We start from the raw sequence: 8842 nt of genomic DNA, 5'->3' as shown, positions 1-8842 counted from the left end.
TTTTATTTTTCTACCCGTTGTTTCAAAAACACATTGCAGTTATAAAGGTCCATTCTGATATCTTTATTATTTCTCATATGTTGATAATTTTTATCATGATTATCGTGATATTTTCTAGTTGTGACTTAACCGAAATTTATAGTTCATCATAGTTTTTTGTTGGTTTTAATCATCTGGTTTTGCATTCTCGCTGAAATATTAGACCATGGATCCTATGCTGGAATGGAATGAAACTTTAGTTTTTGTTAAAAAGGGTATAGGGTATTGCCAATTGTTTAAGTGGGTGGTGGCCAATGATATTTAAATTGGAATCAGATTTTTACCATGGATGGTGTTAATCAAAGTTCAAAGATTGTTCTCATGTTTAAGACCACTCATTTTGTCGTACCATTTTTAGTGTAGCTCATAGCTTATTTTAAATGCTTTTACATGTTGAATGATTGATCTTGGTTGATCGTTATGTATCTTAAATGGTTGTTTGGCCATGGGCGATCCGATCTTGAAACATAATAATAAGGAGTCATGGGTTGTTGAATATTAATTAAAAGTAAAACTCGGTTCAACATGTTTTATTTAGTTCTACTTTGTTTTATCACTTTAATCGCTAGAAGTATGTATGACCCTCATTTAATTAATCTTGTTTATCCTTACAATTCGAGGCGTTCCATTTAGTTGAATCTCCACGGCCCTCGCATAGCTGCAAATGCGTTAGTTGCTTTGGGCGCGTATTTTAATAATATTACCTTCCTAAACTCGGGTGTGCATTTCATGTGACCCAAATTAAATCTTAAAATATTGAATAAAATATGTTTAGGATTGCGGGTGCATTTCATGTTGCGCGATCCAAAGACGTGTTTTAAACGACGTTTAGTCTTCTTTAAAAATTAAATAAAAGCGGTTTGAAAGTTAAAATTGCACCATAGGTTAAAACATGTATTAAAATCAGATAATTAAGCTGAATATAACAGTTGAGCGACCGTGCTAGAACCACGAAACTCGGGAATGCCTAACACCTTCTCCCGGGTTAACAGAATTCCTTACTCGGATTTTTGGTTCGCGGACTGTAATACAAAGTCAATCTTTCCTCAATTTGGGATTTTAAACCAGTGACTTGGGACAACATAAATTATCCCAAGTGGAGACTCTGAATTTTTAATAAAATAATCCCGTTTCGGTTGTCACTTTAAGTTGGAAAAAACTCCCTTATACTCCCTTCCGGGGGTGTAGGTAAAAAGAAGGTGTGACATCAACCACACCTCCTTTTAATTCCAAAGCCATACCTTGGGATTACGTTGTCGAAGTTTGGCGAAAGGGAAAGGCAAAGATGGAAGAATCTGATGCCGCACAAGGAATGATCAGAATGGGAAGGATCTATACACCGAAACACTTGGGAGGATCAAGCAAAGAGGCTGCTACTAAGCAACCTATCATTGAAATGGGATCGGATGATCTTTGAAGGAAAGAACAAGCGAGAGAATACTCCGTCATTGATCATTTGAACAAAACCCCTACTCAGATATCCATCCTATCACTCTTGCAAAATTCAGAGGCACACAAGAATGCTTTGATGAAGGTGTTAAATGATGCTTATGTTCCCAACAATATCACCTGCGGAGAAATGGCCAACATGGTGGGGCAAGTGCTGGAAAGCCATAAGATCACCTTCCACGAGGATGAATTACTGCCTGAAAGGTTGAATCATAACCGGGCACTGCATATCACGGTACAATTTGAAGACAAATTCATTGCTAAAGTCCTGATCGATGGAGGTTCAAGCCTCAATATTTATTCGTTGAACACTCTGAAAAGATTGGGCAAAGGTTTCCATGAAATACGGGCAGGAAGTATGAACGTGAAAGCCTTTGATGGGTCTCAAAGGGCTAAAATTGGGGAGATTAATCTTTGCCTGCAAATGAGGCCAACTTAGTTTGATGTTGAATTCCAAGTGCTTGACATATCAGCTACATACACTCTTCTGTTGGGTCGACCTTGGATACATGCCGCTGGGGCTATGGCTTCCACACTCCTCCAGGCCGTGAAGTTTGAATGGAATTATTAGGAAGGATCATTCACGGAGATGAAAGTAACCCTATTTACACCCGTCAAACCATCCCGGTTATCGGGAATAGAAGAAGGCTAGGAGGAGAAACTTATCACCATATCGAACAAGTCAATGCAATTGAGAAAGACAAATAGTGGCGTAACAAAATATAAAGCATACTGACATGGTCTGGGTATGAACCAGGCAAAAGGCTTAGGAAGAATCTCTAGGGCATTATCAAGCCAACACAGCTAAAATGTCATGGTACAACCTTCGGGCTCAGATACTAGTATACATGGCAAGAGTATGATGATTGGTTACCTCCATGGCAAGGACCTTATTACCTTCTCGAGCAACCAATGCCACATCTGGGTCAGACTTTTCACCAGGCTGATAAAATATGGGGAACTACAGAAGAAAAAGCTTTAGCTGGGTTGAGGAATCTGTTCCTAGAGAACGAGGATATGTATTACGGTGCGATAATTGAGGAGGAGAAGGAAGAAGGCGTCACCATTCAGACTGTGGAGAAATGAGCTATTCTCAGGAACTAGGCTGTCACCATCCCGAGCCCACCGAGTCCCTGGGTAGCTTGGCACTTAGCCTAAATTATTTCCATAGCCATGCTAGGTATTTTAGATGTTTTCAGTAATTTTGTTTTGTTTCAAAATAATTGCTCGATTCGTCGAGCCGTACTTATTTTGGATATTTTCAAATTTAATTAATGCATTGCTATTTATTATTCATTATTATCTTTCACATTTTTCTTTCTACAACATTATTATTACTTTTCCTGATGAACCGATGACGGTGACATGTAATGAGACAACACAACATAAGGATAGTGACTCGAAGGAAGAAGATGAAATACCTGAGGAAATTGTCCAAGAGGTCGAGAACTTTGAGAATAAGCTTAAGTCTAACCTGGACAAAACCGAAGCAGTAAATTTAGGAGACGTCGAAACCGTCAAGGAAACTCGCGTAAGCATTCACTTATCACTACCAGGGAAAGAGGAGTATGTTCATTTTTTGAAGGAATATGAGGATATCTTTGCATGGTCATATGATGACATGACTGGTCTGAGCACAACCATAGTGGCTCACAAGTTGCCTACCAATCCAATGTGTCTGCCAGTAAAGCAGAAACTCAGAAAATTCAAACCAAACATGAGCATGAAAATCAAGGAGGAGGTCATTAAGCAGATCAAGGCCAAAGTACTTAGAGTAGTTGAGTACCCAACCTGGTTAGCCAATATTGTACCAGTTCCAAAGAAAGATGGGAAAGTCAGAGTATGTGTCGACTATCGAGATTTAAACAGAGCAAGTCCAAAGGATGACTTTCCACTTCCAAACATACATATCCTGATCGACACTTGCACCAAGCATGAACTTCAATCCTTTGTAGATTGCTTTGCTGGTTATCACCATATATGGATGGATGAAGAAGACGTAGAGAAAATAGCTTTCATCACACCATGGGGAGTATACTTCTACAAGATGATTCCACTCGGTCTAAAGAATGCTGGGGCAACTTACATGAGAGCCATGACAACCATCCTCCATGATATGATACACATGGAAATAGAGATGTATGTTGACGACGTAATCATCAAATCCAAGAGGGACGCATATCACATAGCAGACTTGAGAAAGTTCGTTGACAGGTTAAGGAGGACAACTTAAAACTAAACCCCGCAAAATGTACATTCAGGGTTCCCGCAGGAAAGTTGCTGGGATTCATTGTCAGCCGCCGAGGAACCGAGTTAGACCCGTCCAAAGTTAAGGCTATCTAGGAGTTACCACTACCAAAGAGCAAAAAGAACGTGATGGGCTTCCTAGGATGTCTCAACTATATCTGTCGTTTCATAGCACAGTCCATACTTATATGTGAACCCATCTTCAAAATATTGAGGAAAGATGCTGAAATAAGTTGGACCGAAGATTGTCAGTAGGCTTTTGAAAAAATCAAGGAATACCTATCTACACAGCCAGTCCTAGTCCCTCCAGAACCTGGGAGACCTTTGCTACTCTATCTATGTGTGTTATATGGAGCTTTCGGATGTGTTTTAGGACAACATGGCGAGATAGGGAGAAAGGAGCAATCCATATACTACTTGAGTCAGAAGTTCACACCCTATGAAGCATGATACTCTCTGTTGGAGCGCACTTGTTGTGCTTTGACCTAGACAACTCAGAAATTGAGGAATTACTTCTGTGCCTATACCACATACCTCATATCCAGTATGGACCCTTTGAAGTACATCTTTCAGAAGCACATGTCGACTGAAAAATTAGCCAAGTGGCAGATACTGTTAAGTGAGTTCGACATCGTCTATGTAACTCAGAAGGCGGTCAAAGGACAAGCATTAGCAGACCATCTTGCTGAAAATCCTGTGGGAGGAGAATACAAACCCTTGAAAATGTATTTTCACGATGAAGAAGTATCATTCGTAGGAAAGGACATTACTAAATCTTACGACGGTTGGAGGATGTTCTTCAATGGAGCTGCAAACTTCAAAGGAGTGGGCGTTGGAGCGGTTTTGGTATCAGAAACAGGTCAACACTACCCTGTATCTGCGAAGCTTAGGTTTCCATGAACCAACAACATGGCGGAATATGAGGCTTGCATCATGGGGTTCAATCTGGCCATCAATATGAATATATAGGAGTTACTGGTGATTGGAGATTCAGATATTCTGGTACATCAAGTTCAAGGAGAGTGGGCTAGGAAGAACACCAAGATACTACCATACTTGTATCATGTGCAGGAATTGATGAAAAGATTCATAAATATATAATTCAAACATGTACCTAGAATACAAAATGAGTTTGTAGACGCACTGGCTACTTTGTCATCAATGATACAACATCTAGACAAGAATTTCATCGATCCCATCACGGTGGGAATCCACAACCGGCCAGTTTACTGTGCTCATCTTGAAGAAGAAACGGATGGAAAACCTTGGTTCCACGATATCAAAGAATATTTGGCAAGAGGAGAATATCTAGAGCAAGCAAACCATATTCAAAAATGCACTTTGTGGAGGCTATCCAATCACTTCTTCCAAAACGGAGGGACCTTGTATGGAAGAACTCCTGATCTGGGGTTCTTAAGGTGTGTTGACGCAAAGGAAGCTTCCAGATTGCTCGAGGAGATACATGCCGGAACTTGTGGACCATATATAAATGATTTTGTCCTAGCCAAGAAAATACTCAGAGCTGGATACTTTTGGATGACCATTGCATTCGGTACGTACAACCTTTTGTCGCCTGGGGAATGGATGTCATTGGTTCGATCGAGCCCACCACTTCAAACGGGAACCGGTTCATTTTAATGGCCATCGACTATTTCACAAAATGGATAGTGGTCGTATCTTACAAAGCTGTAACCAAGAAAGTTGTCGCGGACTTTGTCAAGGATTGTATTGTTTTCCAATTTGGAGTTCTCGAGTCCATTATCACTGATAATGCCACCAATGTCAACAGTGACCTGATGAAATCCATGTGCGAAACCTTTAAAATCAAGCATAAAAACTCTATAACATACATGGCTCAAATGAATGGAGTTATGGAAGCTGCCAACAAAAACATCAAGAAGATACTAAGGAAGATGGTAGAAAATCACAAATAATGGCACGAGAAGTTACCCTTTGCCCTATTGGGATACCTCACTACGGTCCGCACATCAACTTGGGAAAATCCCTATTTACTGGTTTATGGTACCGAAGTTGTCATTCCAGCCGAGGTAGAGATTCCTTCTTTAAGAATCATACAGGAAGTCGAACTCAGCAATGTAGAATGGATAAGGAGCCGCTATGAGCAACTGGCCCTCATAGAGGAAAAGAGAATGAATGCAGTATGTCACGGTCAGAATTATCAGAACAGAATGTCCAAAGCTTTCAATAAAAGAGTCAAACCAAGGTAATTCGCACCAGGACAGTTGGTACTGAAGAAGATCTTCTCGCATCAAGATGAAGCCAAAGGGAAATTCACTCCCAACTGGCAAGGTTCTTACATTGGTCACCGGGTGCAAACTGGAGGAGCACTCATACTTGCAAAAATGGGTGGAGAAATTTGGCCAAAACCAATCAATTCAGACTCAGTTAAGAGATACTATATTTAGACTATTTACATTTCTTCATCTGATGTAATTGAACTACGCTTGACCTGATTCTCGTTTAAGATGGGATACGTAGGCAGTCTTGTGGGTTCAGTCATATCTTAATAAAATTAACATTCTTAATAAAATTAACATTTTCCCCAACACCAAAAATTGGGGCAGAATTTTGAGGACCCTCAAAATTCCGAAGCAAGTCTAGCAGATGCCAGCATATGCCAAACAGTCAGAAATTGGTTAAGAAACTGGGATAGAATTTTGAGAATGATTCTCAAAATTCCGAAGAAGGTTCAACAAGTTTCGTCACTCGCAAACGACCGAAGGATCATTTACCAAACTGGGGCAGAATTTTGAAAATCCTCCTCAAAATTCTAAAATAAGAAGAGCTGCAATGTCTCTGAAATGTGTTACGGTCACTAGTTCATCCAAAATTACTTGATATTTCATTGTGAAAAATAACTTCATTTTTATCAATAAATGCATATTTTTGAAAACTCTATTTTTGTGACAGTTAGGTGCTACCCAGGGCAACTCAAACAAGGCCTCCAGAACGGAGCGAAGCAAAGCCAGCAAACGAAGGCACGAACCAACCTCCCCTTACAAAACTTAAAATTTTTCTTTGGATGCAGTCATGGTGAACATAACAGAAGCATTCGCAAACATACACATACCAAAGTCCTAACGATCAGGTTACCAGACACGAATACATCTCCAGATAAGAAGTATCCTATTCTTATTTGTTCTCTGCATGGGGCTAAGTATTACATCTCGCATTTTCGTACGTTAAAATTCGTTTCAATTAACTGACGTAGACTCGGGGATGAGATCATCTTGATGTTAACGTAGTTACGCCATTTATAACAAGTGATACATAAGTGTTATGAATGATAAAGGGGTACACAAATTAAAGAAAACAAGTTTCGTTGAAAGTGGCCAATTTGGAGTAAAATACGGGTCGAGCTATAATACCCGATAATTATGAACTAGTACCATGCAAGGTACCATATGACCACGATAGTATAATATATAAAGTATATATGAAGAATTTTAAAAATAAATAGAATTTTAAGTAATTTGTGGTAATTTTTAAATTATGCGAGTAATTGATGAATTACCGGATAAGGGGACATTACACAGTTAACTAATAAGTGGGTAAAGATTAATAATCTTCACCCACCCTCCCACGTGGCATAAAGACACAATGGCTAAACATGACTCATAAGTCATTAAATCTATGTGGCCACCTAAGGTATAATGTAACTTTAGTAGGAATCTTATTTCATTTAGGATCAGAACATGGATCATGTGGTTAGAGTATTAACCTTAGCTCAAAAGAAGTGTTGAAGCAGAAGCAAATTTCATTTCAAAACAAGCTTCACTTTGTGTCTTTGACTTCATTTCATTTTGTGTCTTTAGCTTCAATCTATTCTTGGTTTGAAACCAAGAACGTGAACATGAACCATTTCGTCCAAACTTCAACAAATCAAAGCAAGATTTCGTTCCTCAATTACAAAGCGTAGAAGCTTAATCCGATTTTTAGGTTCTAAGTTCAATCTACGAAGGTTTCCAACAGAATATTATACGGAGTTTTTCCTACTCCAGGCATGTTAAGGCCATCCCTTCTTTCTTTTGGCATGGTCCGAATTATACAGAAGAAACGAGCAAACGCACAGTTTCCATAAATTACTCTGTTCATAGAAATACTAGGGGTGTCTATATTTTTGATTCGCCATGAGAATTATTATTATCTTCTGTTCATGGGTCTCAGAATAATAGGCAGTTGAAAAAGTTTATCCGGAAGGAATATTGAGATTATTACGTATTTTTCATGCATTTCACTCATTTATACATGTGCATTGACCCATGACCAGATGGCGTTATATATGTGTATATATGTAAATATATGTATATGGGATATGGAAAAATGTTACGGCGTTATATATGCACTACCACCTGATCAGCTGGTATATGTTGATGATGTTGCCCATAGTGGTCGAGACGATATGATGGGATGACCTCAGTGGCTTGATGATATAATGTACACCCATACCTATGCATGGTATGACATTTATACGCACGTGCATGACATTATAAACGTTTCAGAATTTATAAAGTTACTAAGATTTAAAGATGTGTTTCTTTATTCCATGTTTTATCTATGTCTTTTACGTACTAATTTTCATGCCTTACATACTCAGTACATATTTTCGTACTGACGCCCTATTTCATAGTGTCTACATTTCGTGCCCACAGGTGCAGGTCGGCAAGCTGACGGTCCCCCTTCTTAGGATCCCTGATCAGCGAAAATTGGCGTGCTCCACTTGATTCGGAGCTGCTTTTGATTTTGGTACGATACATTTTTATATATATATATATATATATATATATATATATATATATTATATGGGTATGACATGGCTCGGTCTCGTCTTTGTACAGTTATGATACTTTTAGAGGTCTGTAGAAAGAATGTCTAGTTGTGTTGTATGTGGCCTTGTCAGCTTTCAGTTATTGGATATGGAGTTGTCTATAGCAGCCTTGCCGACTCGCCCACTGTATTTTGCATGTATAAGTACATATGCCTTGTTGGCAGGTTTCCTTCATGTATGTTATCTTCGTAGTTCAACAGATGTTATACAAGTTCATATCTTAAACGCATGCTTATGGGTGTTTGATAGGTAGGACTC

Source organism: Nicotiana sylvestris, chromosome 12, assembly GCF_000393655.2.
Source record: "Nicotiana sylvestris chromosome 12, ASM39365v2, whole genome shotgun sequence".
Taxonomy (NCBI): Eukaryota; Viridiplantae; Streptophyta; class Magnoliopsida; order Solanales; family Solanaceae; genus Nicotiana; species Nicotiana sylvestris.
The sequence above is the reverse complement of the archived record's forward strand: the minus strand, read 5'-3'. Positions refer to the sequence as shown.